This window comes from Chenopodium quinoa, unplaced genomic scaffold, assembly GCF_001683475.1.
Source record: "Chenopodium quinoa cultivar QQ74 unplaced genomic scaffold, ASM168347v1, whole genome shotgun sequence".
In the NCBI taxonomy this organism is placed as follows: domain Eukaryota; kingdom Viridiplantae; phylum Streptophyta; class Magnoliopsida; order Caryophyllales; family Amaranthaceae; genus Chenopodium; species Chenopodium quinoa.
In genome coordinates this window covers 3,232,604-3,241,114 of record NW_018744093.1, presented here as the reverse complement: position 1 = coordinate 3,241,114, position 8,511 = coordinate 3,232,604, and positions in this window count along the sequence as shown.

The window sequence follows — 8,511 nt, the reverse complement described above, 5'->3', positions numbered from 1 at the left end:
AGTGTCGGGTCACTACGAAACCCTACAGCGGTATCGGAGCCACGCTCTTTTTAATTTTTGCAATTATTTTTTAATTAAGGTGTTTTTGAAAGAATTTAATTTTCTGGTTCATGTTAGATTAGATGCTCGTTTTAATTAATTTTAAAACTCGATTTTAGTTTTGATTTGGCTGTTGAACCCAAATTTTGGCTCAAAAATAGTGATTTTTGGGTGGAATCAACATTCTGGAACAGCTTCAACCCTATTAGGGTTGTCCAGAATCCAAATTCGATCCAAAAACCCAATTTTTCTGGGGTTTTCCGTTTTTCAACGAAAATTTTAATTCTTTTTAAGCCTTGATTAATGCAAGCATTACAAGGTTAGATTAAATGCACATTTGCATCACTAATCTACTGGTTTTAAAATATCCTTAAGCATAATAATGGAGTTTTTATTAGTGCTTAAGTTGATATACCAATTTTTCACATAAACTTGTTTTTCACAAATTTTGCAAATAAATTGCAATAAAGTGTGAAAAGTTGTTGTGATTTTGTATTTTAAGTTCCCAAATAATGTTAAAGTTCTAATCTTTAAAGGTTTAAATGATTGGAACCCTAACCCTAAATTCCATGTTGAACAAAGTTTGGATTTTTTCATGTTTGGTTGATTAAAATCCATCAAGTTCAATTACTTGTGAGTAAAATTTGATTAATCTTCATATTGGAAGATGTAATCTTGGTATTTTACACAAGTACGCAAGTTGGAAAATTTATCATTGGATGGTTAATTTATTTTTCCAACCCCTTTTTGTCAAATCCATTATTAATTTGCATATTGGCAAGATTAATTTTGGACATATCTCATTTTATTTTATTTTATTTTCCCTCAAATTAATTCTAAAATGTAATTTAGAATTGATTATTGTCACACACAAATCGGAATTAAAATTCCGAGTAAAATGCACGCAAATCGATGCAAAACCGCAAGCGTCACCAAGGCTAGCCGGGCTGCCTAGCAGCCCACATGTAGGCTGCCTGTGGTGTGCATATGGCTGTGCATCGTTGGTGCGTGGCAGTGTGGCGAGGGATGCTATGGCTGGGCTTGGGAAGTGGCCTTGGCTGCTGGGTGCTTGGAGGCGCTGTTGGGCAGCGTGGTAGCAAGCACCAGCCAGCCCCCACTTGTTGCCAGGTGCTAGCATGCGTGCAGGCATGCGTGGTGCTGGGCAGCGTAGTGTGCTGTGCTGGGCGCAGCATGCTAGCACCAAGCGCCAGCCCAGCCCATTCAATGCTGCTGGTGCGTGTGAAGCATGATCTGCTGGCGGGCTTGTGCTGCTGCTGGGCAACGAGGCAGCAAGCCCCAGCCAGCCAGCACACTGCTGCCTAGCAGCCATGGTGCGCCATGCATCATAGGATGGGGCCTTGTTGCTTAAGCTTGAGCTATGATTTTGCGAATTTTTGGCCATTTTAATAATTTTAAATAATTATTTTAACGAGGCTAAAAAACCTGGATTTTCGATTTTGCAAAATTCTGACAATTTATGGGTTATGCCGACTTAATTAATCGGATTAATTAAGTCCGGATGCGAAATTTAGTGGGAGCTTAATCAAGTGCGTTAGCCTTTTGTGTTTAGAAATAATGGATTAAACAACTTTGACTAGTTTTAATTAGGCGCGTTAATTGGATTAACCACCTAAGTTAGTTACGAGTTTTGGTGTTTAATTATGTATTTCGTAAAATTGCATGGGCCATTCACAAATAGTGAATGGGTGAATGGAAGATTGTTTTCAAAACAGGTTCTTTGAAAATGGCAACTAGTGGGGCCCGACTAGGATAGAAAATACGGACTGCGTTCCGTCATGTATTTTTGTAAATCTAAATACGGTCTGCGAACCGTTAAGTATTTTTGTACTATTAGATTAATCTTAGTCGTTCTAGCTAGCTTCTTTTATTTCATTTTTGGCCAAGATATCTCAAGACGGCGTTTCGACGAAGACGAGCCAAGATGAAGACCCGTGGAAATTAAAGATTTCAAGGGGTCATGCTAGTTGCCAAATGCATCTATTTTTATGCCTTATATATTGTTGTTATATATATGACTGCTAGATGCATGTCTAGGATTTCTGTTATGTTGCGATGATTAGTTAAGTTCACTTAAATCAACCAACATAGAAACCCTAGGTCCCTTAATAATATTGAGCTAAAATTTGCCGTTCCAAGAACAACACTTACCGAACTAATGCGCGTACGTGATGGATTACACCAAAGCGAGGCATCACTACTTCCCTAGGAATGTAAGGTATACTAGGTATACAAGTTGTCTTGGTTAAGCTCAACGATATCAGTAAGGAGTCTTTAGACGTCGTGGCAAAAGAGATAAAATGTCAAGGATGCATTAGATGCGACATTTTATCAAACCGAGAGTAGCTTGGAGCTATTAGCAATTGGATTGCTTACCTTAAGATATTTAATGATTAAGACAAGCCAAAGCATGCATAACCATTTCTTGATCTTTGGGATCTCAGAATCATTTTATTCTCGCCCATAAGGGAAAATTTTAAATGCGTGGATAAAATGCTCAATCTATATACATGAACGTTTTTAAATTTCAACTTATTGATACATGAATGGATTTTTACTTCAAATTCTTTCAATTGTAGAATAATGTCTGCAAGTAACTCAAACAACGACCATATGTGCCCGGAACTCCCCAAGAAGTTGGCCTTTTCCTTAAACTTGGTCAACTTCAAGGAATGGGAGGAGGAACTCAGGAGAACTCTCCAAAATTGTTCCTTGGAGTATACCCTTGATACTCCCATTCGAAGCTTCTTTGCCAAGGGAATCATGACCGATGAGGCTCATGAAGAATGGTCTTCCAATTGCAAAAGGGTCTCACGAGTTATGGAAAATTCCATCCCGGAAGATTGGAAGGAAAGTCTTACCTCCTATCTCCCGGACATGTTCCTCAAAGCACTGGAGGACGTTGTCAATGTAAGAGTCACCAAGAGTGACAATGGCAACTTTGATGGCCTCGTGTTTGACTTGACTAGGTCACTTTCAAACATGAGGATAAAGCCACCAAGCGTGGGATGTCTTGCTAAGGAAAGGCGCCGGCTTTGGACAAAGGTTTACAATGCCAAATTGAGACCCGGCATGCCCCTCCGACCTCATGTGCTTGGAATGACTAGGCTCTTCAAACACATGCAGCTTCTCGAAATCCCATTGGATGATGAGATGGCGGGGCATATCTTGCTTGCTTCACTCCACTCGGGCTATGATGCACTTAGAGTGTATATCGCTGCGGGAAAGGAGACACACTCCCTCAAGGAGGTGGTGCAACTTCTTAGCCAAGCCACCGCCTATGGAATGACCAAAAGGCCCTTGAGAGCTAAGAAGAAGGAGTTCAAGAAGGTCAAGGCAAAGATGAGATGCTTCCATTGTGGCATGCAAGGCCACTACAAGAGGGAATGCATGCTCTTCAAGGAAGAGAGGATCACTCCGACTACCTCATGTATCTTCCTAAACACTTGTGAATTAAGCTTATCATAAGGTATTGGATACCAAGTATGACTCACTTAGTGTTGCCTTTTCAGGGACCAAGTGAGAAGCTTATCAAGTGTTGGTGCAAGAGCAAGAAGACGACGAAGATGGTTTTTCGGTCGTGCTTGCATGCACTATTTTATCTATGACATGTAATTAAACTAATTCTAGTTTTTCATCATGCCTTTGAACATACTATGATCCATGGTGTTGGACACCTAGGAATTTTGCATGTAAGACTTTGAAAATAGTTGTTTCAAGTTTGTCTTACAAATTTATGTTCAATTCAATTGCATGTTTTACATATGATTAGACAAAAGTTGATACCACTAGCTAAGATCATTGAGTCGAATAAAACCTACTTGTGGCATTGACGTCTTGGCCATATTAACATCAAGCACATCAAGAAACTTCTTCAAGAAGGTGTTCTTGACTCATTCGACTTAGAGTCGTTTGAAAATTGCGAAGAATGCTTATTAGGCAAGATGATAAAACAGCCATTCTCCAAGTTGGGAGAAAGGGCAAGTGACTTATTAGGTCTAATACACACGGATGTATGTGGACAAATGAGCACACCCGCAAGACAAGGTTACCGATATTTTATCACTTTAACCGACGATTATAGTAGATATGGCTATGTCTACGTAATGTCGAATAAATCTGAATCCTTTAAGAAATTCAAAGAATTTCAGAAAGAAGTTGAAAATCAACTAGGCAAGAAAATTAAAGCACTTCGATCGGATCGAGGTGGCGAATATTTGAGCCATGAATTCGACGATCACTTGAAAGAAAATGGCATTCATTCAGAGTTAACACCTCCAGGAACTCCTCAATGGAACGGAATGTCTGAACGAAGGAACCGAACCTTGTTAGACATGGTTCGATCAATGATGGGTCTTAGTGAACTCCCTATCTCTTTCTGGGGACATGCGCTACAAACTACAACACTAACACTGAATAGAGCTCCGTCAAAAGCTGTTGAAAAGACTCCACATGAATTATGGACTAAGAAACCTCCTAGGTTGTCTTTTCTCAAGATTTGGGGATGCGAAGCAAATGTCAAGCGATTAATTTCGGACAAACTTCACCCCAAATCGGATAAGTGTTTCTTTGTGGGATATTTAAAAGAAACCAAAGGGTATTACTTCTACAATAAATCCGAGAACAAAGTATTTGTTGCTCGTGATGGTGTCTTTTTGGAAAAGGGTCACCTTTCCAAAATGACAAGTGGGAGGAAAATCAAACTCGACGAAGTTCGAGAGGACGAGCAACAATGTCAACCTGACATAACTGACAATCTAGATACTTTGGAAGCATCTAAGAAGATTGGTCATAATCAAACTGACAATGAAAATGCTCAACCGATTACCCTTCGTAGGTCGCAACGGCAAAGATCTCAACCAGACAGATACCTCGGTATCGTCTTAACATGGATGGTGATGAGCTGGCGACATACAAGCAAGCTATGACGAGCCCCGACTCTGCAAAATGGTAAGAGGCCATGAAATCCGAGATGGACTCCATGTCTGAAAATCAAGTCTAGGACTTGGTGAATTTGCCCTAGGGTTATACACCCATTGGTTACAAATGGATCTTCAAAGTGAAGACAGACAAGGATGGAAATGTATCGATATACAAAGCTAGACTGGTGGAAAAAGGTTATAGACAAATCCACGGGATTGACTATGATGAAAAATTTTCACCAGTTGCAGTGCTAAAATCCGTCCGGATCATCCTAGCGATTGCTGCATATTACGATTACGAAATATGGCAAATGGATGTCAAAACCGCCTTCCTTAATGAAATTTTGGAAGAAACTGTGTATATGATACAGCCAGAAGGTTTTGTCGATCCTAGAAACGCTGGAAAGGTTTGCAAGCTAAAGAAGTCCATTTATGGACTAAAGAAAGCCAGCAGAAGTTGGAATCTGCGATTTGATGAAGCCATTAGCAAGTTTGGTTTTATCAAGAATCCAGATGAATCTTGTGTATACAAGAAAGTCAGTGGGAGTGATATTTCATTCCTAGTCCTGTATGTCGATGACATACTTCTCACTGGAAACAACACAAAATTGTTGGAGTCCATAAAGGGCTGGTTGGGCTTAAGAGAGGCACAATACATATTGGGCATCAAGATCTATAGGGATAGATCTAAGATGATGATTGGATTAAGCCAGAGTACTTACATTGATAAGGTACTGGCTCGATTCCACATGGAGAATGCCAAAAGAGGGCATTTACCCATGTCCCATGCGCGTAACTCTCAGCAAGAAACAGTGTCCACACACACATGTTGAGCGAGAAAGAATGAATCAGATCACATATGCTTCGCTAATCGGATTGATCATGTATGCCATAATATGTACAAGGCCAGATGTATCGTATGCCCTGAGTGCAACAAGTCGATACCAATCGAACCCAGGAGAGGCGCATTGGACTGCGGCCAAGAACATCCTTAAGTACCTGAAAAGGAACAAGGATAAATTCCTAGTGTATGGAGGCCACAAATAACTGGTTGTTAAAGGTTACACCGACGCTAGCTTCCAAGACAGACAGAGACGACTTCAAGTCACAGTCGGGGTACATACTCTGTCTGAATGGAGGAGCGTTTAGCTGGAAGAGTGCCAAGCAGAGCACCACTGCAGACTCTACAACTGAAGCCGAGTACTTGGTCGCTTCAGAAGCTGCTAAGGAAGCTGTTTTGATTCGCAAGTTCATTGGCGAACTTGGTGTTGTACCCTCAATCAAGGGACCAATAGACCTCTATTGTGATAACAATGGAGCTATCGCTCAAGCCAGGGAGCCAAGAGAGCACCAGAAGGTCAAACACGTGCAAAGGCGATTTCACATGATAAGGGAATGGAAATCCGAAGGTGAAATCAGAATTTGTAAGATTGGCACAAATGATAATGTAGCCGATCCTTTGACTAAACCGCTGCCTCAAGTGAAACACAACAAGCACATTGAGGCGATGGGAATCAAGCATGTTGGAGACTGGCTTTGAAATTCCCTGTACATGTGTTTTAATTAAATAGGATATTTAATGTAAAACACTGTATTAAAACCATTCATTAATGAAGTAATTAATTTTTTTGCAAAATTATCATTTACTCCATTACTATTTAATTGTGGTTTAGAATTAAATAATGAGTCCATTCGATTTACGGAAATATTCAAAACAGGGTATCAAGACCATGTCTTGGATAAAGAAACACCTGTTAAGTGAACATTGAATATTAAATAAAAAATTATCCCTAATCGAGGTCAGCTAACAGATGGACGATTGATGACCGCCATAGATTAGTGTGTAGTATGATTTACAACACCGTTTCTTGTGCTGCGAGGATGTGACGGTCATAAATCATTTGCACAGGTAGAGTTTGGAACTGTACTGGATAAGACCTATGAGAGTACTTTAAGAAAATTTAAATTTTGTCATAAGTACATTTCTCATTATGACTATCGGAACTTGTTTCCTCCGACCATGAGTACTGTGAAGTTTTCTTGTTTGAGTACTAGACTCTTTAATGTTTCCAAACGTCTACCGTAACAGGGGATCATAACGGGAACACTCAGGAGATTATGTCCTCTTAGTAAGAAGAACTTACAATACAAGACTGGGATTGTCTACCTACTAACAATAGGGAAAATGTTTTGTTGTTTACAAGGCCGCTCGAAGAGCAAGACTGTGAAAATGCATGGCCGTGCTCAGATGGATTTTAGAAATCATCTGCTTATTGACAGTCGAACTCGGAGATCGAGAAACACTTCTGAACGTAATAAGGATGACAAAGAATCTTACCTTATAGTTCACGAAGAAACATTAAGTGACATAGGAAATAAGCTATACACTGTATGCACAGTTGTCCGGAAGGACAAGTGGGAGATTGAAAGGAATGGTGTACTTCCAACAAGTGTATTCTTCCGATAGAGGGTTCAGAATTATTACGGAGCTAATTCTTCAGTAAGGTCAAGTGATCGGAATGCCTAGGTGGAGGCCGCTTCCGATCATTAATATCAATGTACAATTGATGTTACAGCTTAATCTTAACTGAACCCTTCGGGTCGAACCCAATCGAATCACCGATCCGAGACGACGAATTAATCCAAAGGATTTAAAGAGTCAGAAGAGTTTTACGAATACAAACGTCGGATATCGAGCCTAGGGCGTCGAGACCGAGCGTCGCAAAATCACAAGCAACAAGTATGAGTGTAACCGTAGCTAGGCTAGGCTAGCTCATCGCAAGCCTAGGTGCACCATGTGTGTGCTAGGCGCACCATGGTGTGTTAGGCACTATCGCAGCCCTAGCATCATGCCTAGGCGCTATCGCAGCCCTAGCATGATGCTAGGTACCATCGCAGCCCCCACGCACCAAGCACAGCCAGCTGGCAGGCAACACTGGCCTTGCGTGTGTGCTAAGCACCATCGTAGCCCCCACGCAACAAGCACAGCTAGCTGGCAGGCAGCACTAGCCTTGCGTGTGTGCTAGGCACCATCGCAGGCCACGCACCAAGCACAACGCTAGTGCGTGCTGGCCTGGATGCGCGTAGATGTGCGAGCATGGGCGAGTGGTGCTGGCTGGCTGGGTGTGCGAGCATGTGCGAAGGGTGCAGCGATGATGCGTGTGATGCTTGCTATGCGAGAGCCATGCATGTGCATGTGCTTGCGATAGCAAGGCAGCAACACAACGCATGCATGTGCGTGTGTCTGCGATAGCAAGGCAGGAGCGCCCAGTGCCCAGCACAAGGCGTGGCTCGCTAGCAGCAAGCAAGTGCTGGGCTGGGTGATGCGTGCTGTGCCAGCCAAGCGTGCTGGGTGGCTTTCCGTGCTGGCAGTACCAGGTGGCAGCCAGCCCAGCTGCTGTGAGTGGCGGTTTAGGAGAGGTGGGGACCAAAGCCTCCAAGCTTCCCTTGGGGAGCAAGGCAATGGTCCCCCCTATGGGATATGGTCCTTACCTAACCCATTCTCTCATATTGCCACTTGTTGCCTTGTGAT